Source organism: Heterocephalus glaber, unplaced genomic scaffold (genome assembly GCF_053883595.1).
Source record: "Heterocephalus glaber isolate CG9 unplaced genomic scaffold, H.glaber_assembly_v1.0 deba00000122, whole genome shotgun sequence".
NCBI lineage: Eukaryota > Metazoa > Chordata > Mammalia > Rodentia > Bathyergidae > Heterocephalus > Heterocephalus glaber.
In genome coordinates, this window is record NW_028258138.1 from 19,671,942 (window position 1) to 19,681,497 (window position 9,556).

Genomic DNA, 9,556 nt, shown 5'->3' on the forward strand with positions numbered 1-9,556 from the left:
AAAGAGACCCAAGGTTCTGTTTTTCAGTTGCCAGGGCCAAGTTGGAAGACGAGCCACTGATCACTGGAACACTGATCTTGATATTTAAGGGATACTTCCTTGAGTGTGAACTGTCCTGTATTTAAGTAAAGGGTGATGGAGAGTGTGTATGGGTAGCACTCAGGGAGAAGAAGAATAAAACATCAGAGGAGCCTGCCAGGGAACTTATGCCCTGTGTTTTCCTGCATTCACATGGTTGGGAGGTGTGAGGAAGAAGCTGAAGAAAACTTGAGTTAAATCCCTCTTGAGGCCTTGAATTTTCCTGTGACTTGTTTGGCTTAGTTGAATCCACAGTGGCATGTAAAATAATTCTTTCTAATCCCCACATTATATATTGATTGAATGTATCCTTATTTTTTGATCTTTGAAACCAAAATATTTCAGAAAAATATAGTCTGGGAGTCCTTTCTACTTACTCAAATAAAAAAACATTTTTTCTCAATACCACAAGGCAAATAATTATAAAAGAAATTAATATGATATTTGTAAAAATACTAAAAATTGGACTTGATATGATGGGAAAGTTTTCTATTTCTGATCCTTTTGTAAAACAGATTATATTACAAGTGTGAAGAACTTTGAAATTTAACAACTTAACTTTATTTTCCAGGAGAAAAGAAGTGTGGAATTATATGGTAAAAAATTTAAACTAAAATGCCCTTAGTATCTTTTCAATGAAGAAGTACAAGTGGAGACAGAAAAAAACTGTATGACAACACAATTCTGAGGACTGTGAAGACAAAGACAACCATACTATTTGAAAGCATTATTACATTTCAGTGAACAGAGGTTTTTTTCTTGATTTCCCTAGTAGGAAGGATAAATTTGCTGATAGATTTTTTTTTGTTTGCTTTTGTTTTGTTTTTTATTGCTATTGTAGCATCATTCTCTCTCCCTCCCTCCCTCCCTCCCTCCCTCCATTCCTCCCTCCCTCTCTCTCCAAGGCAATATTTTTCTTTACTTTGGCTGAATTCCTTATGGACATAAAATAAAAACTGGAATTTCTTATGATATTTTTTTCTAAATATTTCTGAAAATCTCTAGTTGCTTCTCATACTAAGTGTAGATTAAGAACCGCTGTTATAATCCAGCTCCAAGCTCTAACAGATTGATTGGAGAAATTGAGATATCCCGAGTTTAAGATTTCACTCAGTGTTTCCTAGTGACTAGACGACAGATTTGTGACTAAATTCAGCTTTTCCGAAATCAAAATATGACTAAAGACATATCATGGATGTAATATCTTATGGTATAGTTCATGACTCAAAAGTTTTATTATGAACTAATCTTATGATAATTGGCTTTGTTTACAAAGTAAATTTACTCAAATAAATTCACCAGAGAGTTAATTTTTTTCTAGGCTGGCACTGTGCATATCAGTGGGGGTATGTAATTGTGCAACAGATGGAATAGTTGAAGGCACTCTTGGGTGTGCTACTTTGTATTATTTGTAATGCCACTCATTATTCTGCTTGACTTTAATTGTGATCTTACATGGATATGTTAAAGATTAATGATGCATTTAGCCTAAATCAAGACTTACAGAGATGTGAAGATAAAAAGAGAGTAAAGGCTATAATAGTTAAAGATTTTGCTTTTTCCATTTCAAGAGACCGTATCCTGAGGTTTTTATGTGAAAAAAATTGAGGTAGTTATAGTCAATCTCCTGGCACATGTGCTGCTATCCCATATCTTTGCCATAAAGTTGATATTGTAAGTCTGCCATCTAACCTGGAAATATATAGTGAGCTGATGTGCAATGAGAGAGCCATTATCCAGCTCAGTAGCATTGGCTTTAATTGAGCAGAGTATGTACATAATATTTGCATTTTTCAGTAAAGAAAAATATAACTTCCCACTTTATAACAAGCATTAGGCTAGCCTTTTTACAGAGAAGTATGTGTCTAATTTCCATGACATGAACTTTTGTGTAATTGAAATAAATAAACAGATTGAAGGTAGAAATGTGATGACACCAGAATCAACATACAATTCAGTAAACATGAGAAGGTTAGATATCTTTTCAATGAATTAAATGAATATTAGCATATTTATGTTAAGTTCAACAATTATGACCATAATTAGTATTATTTCAATATTAATAAATACTGTAGAAGTAGTAACAGCAAGAAGAGAAAGAAACTAATTCAGCACTGACAGCATGTGGTTCTGAGTACTCTTTTAGCTCTTTATATGCATCCCTCAATTAAATGTTCATGAAAATGTTATAAAATGAGCAGTGATTTCATCCCCATTTTATAGATAGGTAGGAGGTACTGTGATAGTCACTTTCCCACAGCTGAGACAAAATTCCTGAGCCTGCATCACAAAGGAAGGTTTAATCTACTTGTGACTCCAGATGGTTCTTTCAAAGCCTACCTTTCTCCAAAGCAGAAAACAACACAGCAGAAGGGCATGGTGGAGGAAAGCTAAACTCAATGTGGCCAGGAAATAGAGAAAGAAGAGAGAAGCAAGAGCTAAGAACACACCTTTTTAGCTCATGCTGCCAATGACCTACCTCCAACCAGATTCAGCCTTTTAACAGCACATTCAACTATGAATTCATCAGTGGACTCACAGATGAGTATAGCACCTCCATGATCCAATACCTCCCAAAAGCCCCACTTCTGAACACATGCAATTTCAGGGACATTTTAGATCTAAACCATAACAACAGAGTCATCAAATAACTTTTTTCTTTAAGTTTATTGGTACATTTTAGGTATACAATACTACTCATCCATAAAGAACAGGAACTGGAGACATTTATAGCTAAGTGGATGCACATTGAGGCCATCCTCTTAAGTGAAATAAATCGGGCACATGTGTGTAAATACTGAGTAATTTCTCTGGTGTGAAAAACTAAAAGTGTAAATAAGGATCAAAATGTATAATTGATATTGTGAAATAGGAAGAAAAGTTCTAAAAGTATAGGGGAAGTGGGAGGGGTAGGGGAAAGAAAAGAAGGGAAAAGAAAAAAATTTGAGAAAAGGAAAAAAATTAGAAGCAAAGTGGTCAAATAACTTGATCGAGGTGGTACTCCTATTAAGTTGGACAGTTGGAACTGGATAACAAACCTTTTATTGTAGCTAGAGAGTACATATTCCTGTGTATCCACATGTATGTGTGTGTTGGTACATGCATGCCTGGCAATAATTTTACTAAGATATAATTCATATGCTAAACAATTCATTTAAATGTACAGAACAATTTTTTAGTACATTTAACAGTTGTGCAACTATCACAACCATTAGTCTTATACCATTTCATCCCTCCAAGGAAATCATTGCTCATTTAAATTACTTCTCATTTACCCCCAATCCCTGAGACACTAGGTAGTCTCTGATCTATTTTATGACTATATAACATTTCATATAAGTTATATCATAGGGTATGTAGTCATTTTTAAATGTTTTTCTTTCAACATAATGCTACTGCGATTCATTCATGTTGTAGCACATCAGTATTTCATTATTTTATTTATGATAGTATTCCATTGTATGTATCCATTCACATGTAGATAAGCATTTGGGTTGTTTATATTTTAGGGTTATGTCAAATAATGCTGCTCTGAATACTAATATAATAGTCTTGAGAGTCTCTTTAAGCTGCTATGCTGCCTAAGCTGAGCTCAAACTTTCAAGGCTCCTATCTTTGCTTTATTCAAATCCTAACAAATACTTTTTTTCTTCTTGATTCACAATGCAAGCTATTAAATATATATGAGTGTTTTTTTCTCATAAATACATTATTTTTGTTTTTCTTTTCATAAATAGCTCAATGGAAGTGTAATTCCAACAGATAAAAATCAACTAAAGTCAAAGAGAAATAGTTCCTTTTTAAGTACACGACTTCCAACAAAATGACAGTTACATAATTTTTGACATTTGTGTCACAGTTTCTTCATTAAAAATACAAGTCTAGGAGTAAGGCATGGTGGTGCATGCCTGTAATCCCAGCACTCTAGATTCTGAGGCAGGAAAACAGCCATGAGTTGGAAGCCAGCCTGGGCTACATAGTGAGTTCAAGAACAACTTGAACTACATAGTGAGACCCTGTCTCAAAAAACAAAAAATAAAACAAAACAACAAAATACAAGTCTAACAAAATTTATGAGATGGGATTAATATGAGAATTAGAATGAATTTGTATAGTGCTCACTGTGGCAGCACATATACTAGAATGAATTTGTGTAGAAAAGTACAATTTTCTATACAAACTATATTATTGATAATTTTTCACTATATACTTTATTAAAAATGCAGCTATAGGAGTCTTTTCTAACAGTGTTACTAAGTAGTAGTTAAGTCAAATGAGAAATTTTAAATTAAACCCTTGTTTATTTTAATCTTAATGAGCTAATCATATGAACAAAATATAAATGATATTTATTTTGTGGTCTGTATATGATGTCCAAGGAAGTGTTGTTTTCTAGTTGTTGCTTTCCCCTTTTTAAATTTGTACATTGTGCCTCATGCCTCTTATAATCAACAAGCACATTTTAAATTAAGTAATGATTTACTTACCCTGTTCAAAGTTCTATGAGTCAAATACATACTTATTAAACATTTACTTGGTAATGCTAAGGTAATATTGGTGAATTAATAGATAAAGACGAACTGAACCCATCAGCTAGTAGATCTCTAGAAAAGAAACTACAGACAGCATTTCTAAACACTGACAACTTTCAGGATATAGGTCTCATATCTGTTTGTTTTGTAATAAGATGGTGCCAAAATATCCTTCCAATTTCTGAAAGCTTTGATACAGAAATATGTTGAATTAATGGTATGGGAGATTTGCATCTCACTATACATAATTTGTTCTCCTTGGCTGTTAAGTGGTGCTGAAACATCAGGGTTGTGCATTTTTCAAGCAAATTGGCAGAGCTATCATGGCAATGGGATTTGTCAGAACAATGCATTCATTTCTTTGCTGATTCAAGTTGTATTTCTATGCTAAGTATATTTCATATACTTGAACTCTTTCACTGAGTCAGTCACATTATAAACTCAATTTAAATAACTAAAAATGATTTAGAACTTTCAAAAGCACAACAATAATAGTCTCATACAAACGAATTGCTTTTTGTTTTCAAGACAGAAATACCTGTGTTCAAAATAGATTCTGAGTAGCCAAAAATGATGATTGATTTCCAGGAGCAATTTTTTCCAGTATTGTTCTGAGACCTTCAGAGCACGGACCTCTGCAACATTCCCTCTTGATTTAATTTTTATTTAAAAATATTAGAAATAAGAGCTCTTCGTGCTAAAATAGAAAAACAACATTAATATATTTTCAAGACTTTAAGAAGACTTTTGATACTGAAATTTTGTACAGTGCTTCTGGGATGTTTGTCTTTTTTTTTTCTTTGACTTCTAAGTCATTTTTAAAAGAAACTGACTAAATCTTCTATTCAGTCTCTGGGATTGCACCACAATACTCTGTCAAATAGTTATAAAGTTATTTTATGAATGATATCTTGATGATCTGAAAGTCTACTCTTGATCACAATGATGCAAATTTCAATGTTCTTTTATGTAATAACTAAAATCTATCAGTGAAAGATCCATATGTTCTATACTGGTTAGTGGGTTTAAAAACAAGCTGTCATTGCTGAATACTATTACATGTTCATATTTTCTTCTTTTGTATCACCAATTATTTTCTCTCCTAATTCTCTCTCTTCTTCAAACAGAATCATTTCATTAGTTATTTTTCTATAGTCTTCCTATTTCATTTCAGGTGATGGGGTTGGGGCAATTTGATGAGAACAATGCATAGACAGTCAGACAAAATTTAACTTGCATTAAACCTTTCCCTGTAAAGTTATGTTGCATGTGGACCATAGCAAGGCCATTTAGCACTACTCTGTTTACTTAATAGTGCATGATTTTGTTTTTGGAGAGGTATGTTTTGTTTGCACTTGCAATTTCTAAAGTTAATGCCGTAAAAATTAATAGAGCAAAGGCCAGTGACGTGGTGTCTGCTTTACGTAAGTAAAATATTTTCATCTTAACCTCATTGGTCAATGTATGTTTTGAATAAAATAAATTAGATGATCTCTAAAAAATGGTGAAATTATTAATAAATTATATTTAACCTACATAAACAAAAGCTATCCCAGAAAATTGAAGGTAAAGTCATTATAATTATAAAGAGTGTTTAAAAAAAAATAGCTAGCATAGTGGTTGAGATCTGAATCTCAGTGCACAGAGAAATATTTTAACACAGTTTTACACTAAAAAGGCATGTAATATTAGGAATTTATTGAGATTTCCTAAATGTTTTTCTCATTTCTAAATAGCATTTAATAATAGTAACTACCCTATTGGGTTATTGTAAAGATCTGGAAAGCAAAACACGTACAAAGCTTGACTTAGAGATTTGTAAATAATAAATGTTTGGTGATACATATATACAGTGGTACCTTGGTTCATGAATACTTTTGTTTCCAGATAATTTGACTTGCAAACAGAAGCATTTGGCAAAATTTTGCTTTTGCTTTTAAACTCTGCATAGGGTGACAAACATGACCACAGCCATCTTTAACACATAAACACAAACGTGGCCATCTTTTCCAGAACTGTAGAACAAATTACGTTCATGAACTGAGGCACCACTATATATATTTTATATATACAATATATGATATCTACATATAAATTATATATCTTGATTTAGACTTTAAATAGTCCAAATCATATATATATATACATATATGTATTAAAATGTCATATGCTACCTAATATATATAATTTTATTTGCTAGGCAAAATTTTCAAAAATACATCTGAGTGAAAAACTTTATAAAATAGTGGAATCAAGTAAGGCGATATTTTAAATATGTTTTATTTAAAATATTTCATATTTTTTAAAAGACCAAATGTATGAAAGCAAGCTAACTACAATACTTTAAGGGAGTTACTAATTAAAATAATATCAGTAAAAATAAGTTTTAATTTGTTATTACAATGCATACAGGTTAAAATTGTATTTTTTGGATCTGGATGTTTTTAATTATTTGAAATTTTCAAAAATAATTTTAAAGAATTATTAGAGAATATTATTGTCATATATACCTTGTGTTTATTTATTTGTTTATGGGGGGAGGAGATAAAACAATTTTAATGTCCATTACTATGTTATACAAAAAAAAAGAAAACCCTAGAAATAAAGTCCTTGAGCACAACAGCAATAATATAAATTGGCTATTTTTTTTTCCAATTGCAAAGTACATGTGTCTGGTGTCAGAGTAGGTTTTATTCCCTGGCCAAAGTCTGCCATACAATTAAGGCCTTCAGTGTCTCTCACTACTCTATTGGCTCTTGATAAAGTTTTTGAGGTCCTCAAGAAAAGTAGTGTATTTCTGATGCTCCAGGGCCCTGCTGAGCTCCACCATCTGCAGGATGCTCCATCTGCAAAGGTATTGTCCACTCCCCAGTCAGCCAGGAAATCCATCAGGTGATCATATAAGGCCCAGTCCGAGAATCTGTGTTAAGTGTGTAGCTAGTGTCCTTCCATTCAGACTCGCCTGTGGCCTGAAAGCTTTCTCTTCCTTGACAGAGAAAATGTCACTTTCAGTCGCCCCCTCCTCTTCTCCAACCTCATCCTCTGAATAGTGGTAGTGCAGTACAAGGGCCTTCTTGTCATCACTCTTGGTAACGTCTACCACAAAATTAGGACTTGGTGTCAGTTCAGGCTCCTGTTCTTCACCCTTCTGCCCCAGTAGGGTCCTCCTAATATCTAATGTTGGTGGGATGCTATTGTGAATGTTGAAAGTGACTGTGATTTTTCCCCAGCAACTTTCCTCACTAATTTAGCTTCTGTTTCATTCACTTTCAGCTCCCAGCCTCCAGACATCTTGGGAAGCGATTTATGCTTCTGGATTTTTTTTTCTTCTTTAATTTCATCAGTAAGAAATTCAACAAAAGCTTTGTCTCCTTCGGTGTGCAGTGCTCCGACACCACAGCCGCAGGCGAGTCTGCAGGAGGCCAGGCCACCGCCCCTGAGGCAACCCCGCCTGCACCGACAGCAGCCCAAAGGGCAGGAGGCTTGGCTGGGCACTGGCTGCAGTCGCTACGGGATAGGTAGGGCCAGTGAGACAACTCGGAGACCTGCGACCCCGGGGCCCAGAGCAAGGGGCATGCGGCACAACAGAGGAAACATCGGAAACATCGTGAAGGTGCCTGCGGTAAAAAAAAAAAAAAAAAAAAAAAAAAAAAATCTTTAAACACTTTTTCTAGTAAAAGCCACGTTCCTGAGTCATCTTTGAATTAGGAAACATCACGGAGGCAATTTCTGCTCTGCGTTATAGGTTCTACAGACTCTTTCCAAGTTTTTCGAAATAGCCTTTCAGGCCTGAAATGTTACAACTTTGCACCTATATTCTCCCATTTTACTTTTACAGACTGAAAAAAAATTGAAAGTTCTCAGACAATCTCTCTATCTTTTCATAAACTAGTCAGGTTGTACTCAGTTGCTCTATGCACATATCTTACTCTGCATTATCCCACAAACCAGACCATGTGGAAGGGAATAGCAGTTTGAGGGGAATAAACTGAACTATACAAACATAAATATAGAGGTTTTAAAACTGTGAAGGCACATGAAACTATTAAATTTCCAAAGTAACCCTAACAAGTAATTTACAGGTTGGGAATTATCATTTTTATTTTGAAGGTCAGAAAACAGTGACTTGACTTGCCCGGTTCATTAGCAGAGTCAAGAAAGCAGTATCGCCATCGAGCCCAGAGCCCTTTCCAGGAGACTGCATTCCACCATAATCTCCAGCATCTTGTTCCTCATGCAATCAGTGCAGCAAACTAGTCCCAATGTACCCATCTTGAGCTTATGAAATCCTTATAGACTCAAGTTCAATCCTCAGCACACATGATTCAAGCATGTATTTTCTTTACCTCAAACTGCAAAAAACAAATGCTGAAGGGTGGGAGTGCTCTCCAGGGCCACCTTTTCCTACCCACCCCACCCCACCAACTCCCTACCTGTCCAGGCAGCATGGGAGAGGTACACCTGAGTGATGAGATGGTGACGCCCTGGGCCAAGATTCTGGAAGCCTGATGGCTTGGTGTGCATAATCTGAGCCTGCCCATGTGGATATAAGACCTGGACCTTCACAGTGCCCTGAGGATCTTGCACATGTTCAAGGGTTGCATCAACATCCAGAGCCACCACCAATCCAGATATAAATCCCAAAGGGTTGTCCCATTCACCCGCAGGTTCAATGATGGTGGCTGAGGCTTTGTGGATCTCCTCTGGAAGAGAAAGATGCAGGGAGGCACTCTGCCACATCATGGTCAGGCGAATTTTGACCACTTCTGCAGGTTTGGATGCCATGAGTCGGGGCATAAGGTCGAGGAGTTTGTCCACAAAGCTGTCCTGCAAATGTACCTTGTGTTTAAAATGCTGTAGATATGATGAGCATTTAATTTCTGCTATAATCAAATGTACTTTTGCCATTTTTTAAAATGAAGAACAGTTATATTAATGAATTTACT

At 35.0% G+C, this 9,556-nt stretch overlaps 1 pseudogene; it reads right to left on the reverse strand.

Annotated features, from left to right (window-relative positions):
• Positions 1–7,356: 7,356 nt before the first annotated feature.
• LOC101698574 (complement component 1 Q subcomponent-binding protein, mitochondrial pseudogene) lies at positions 7,357–8,207 on the reverse strand (annotated as a pseudogene).
• Positions 8,208–9,556: the final 1,349 nt, after the last annotated feature.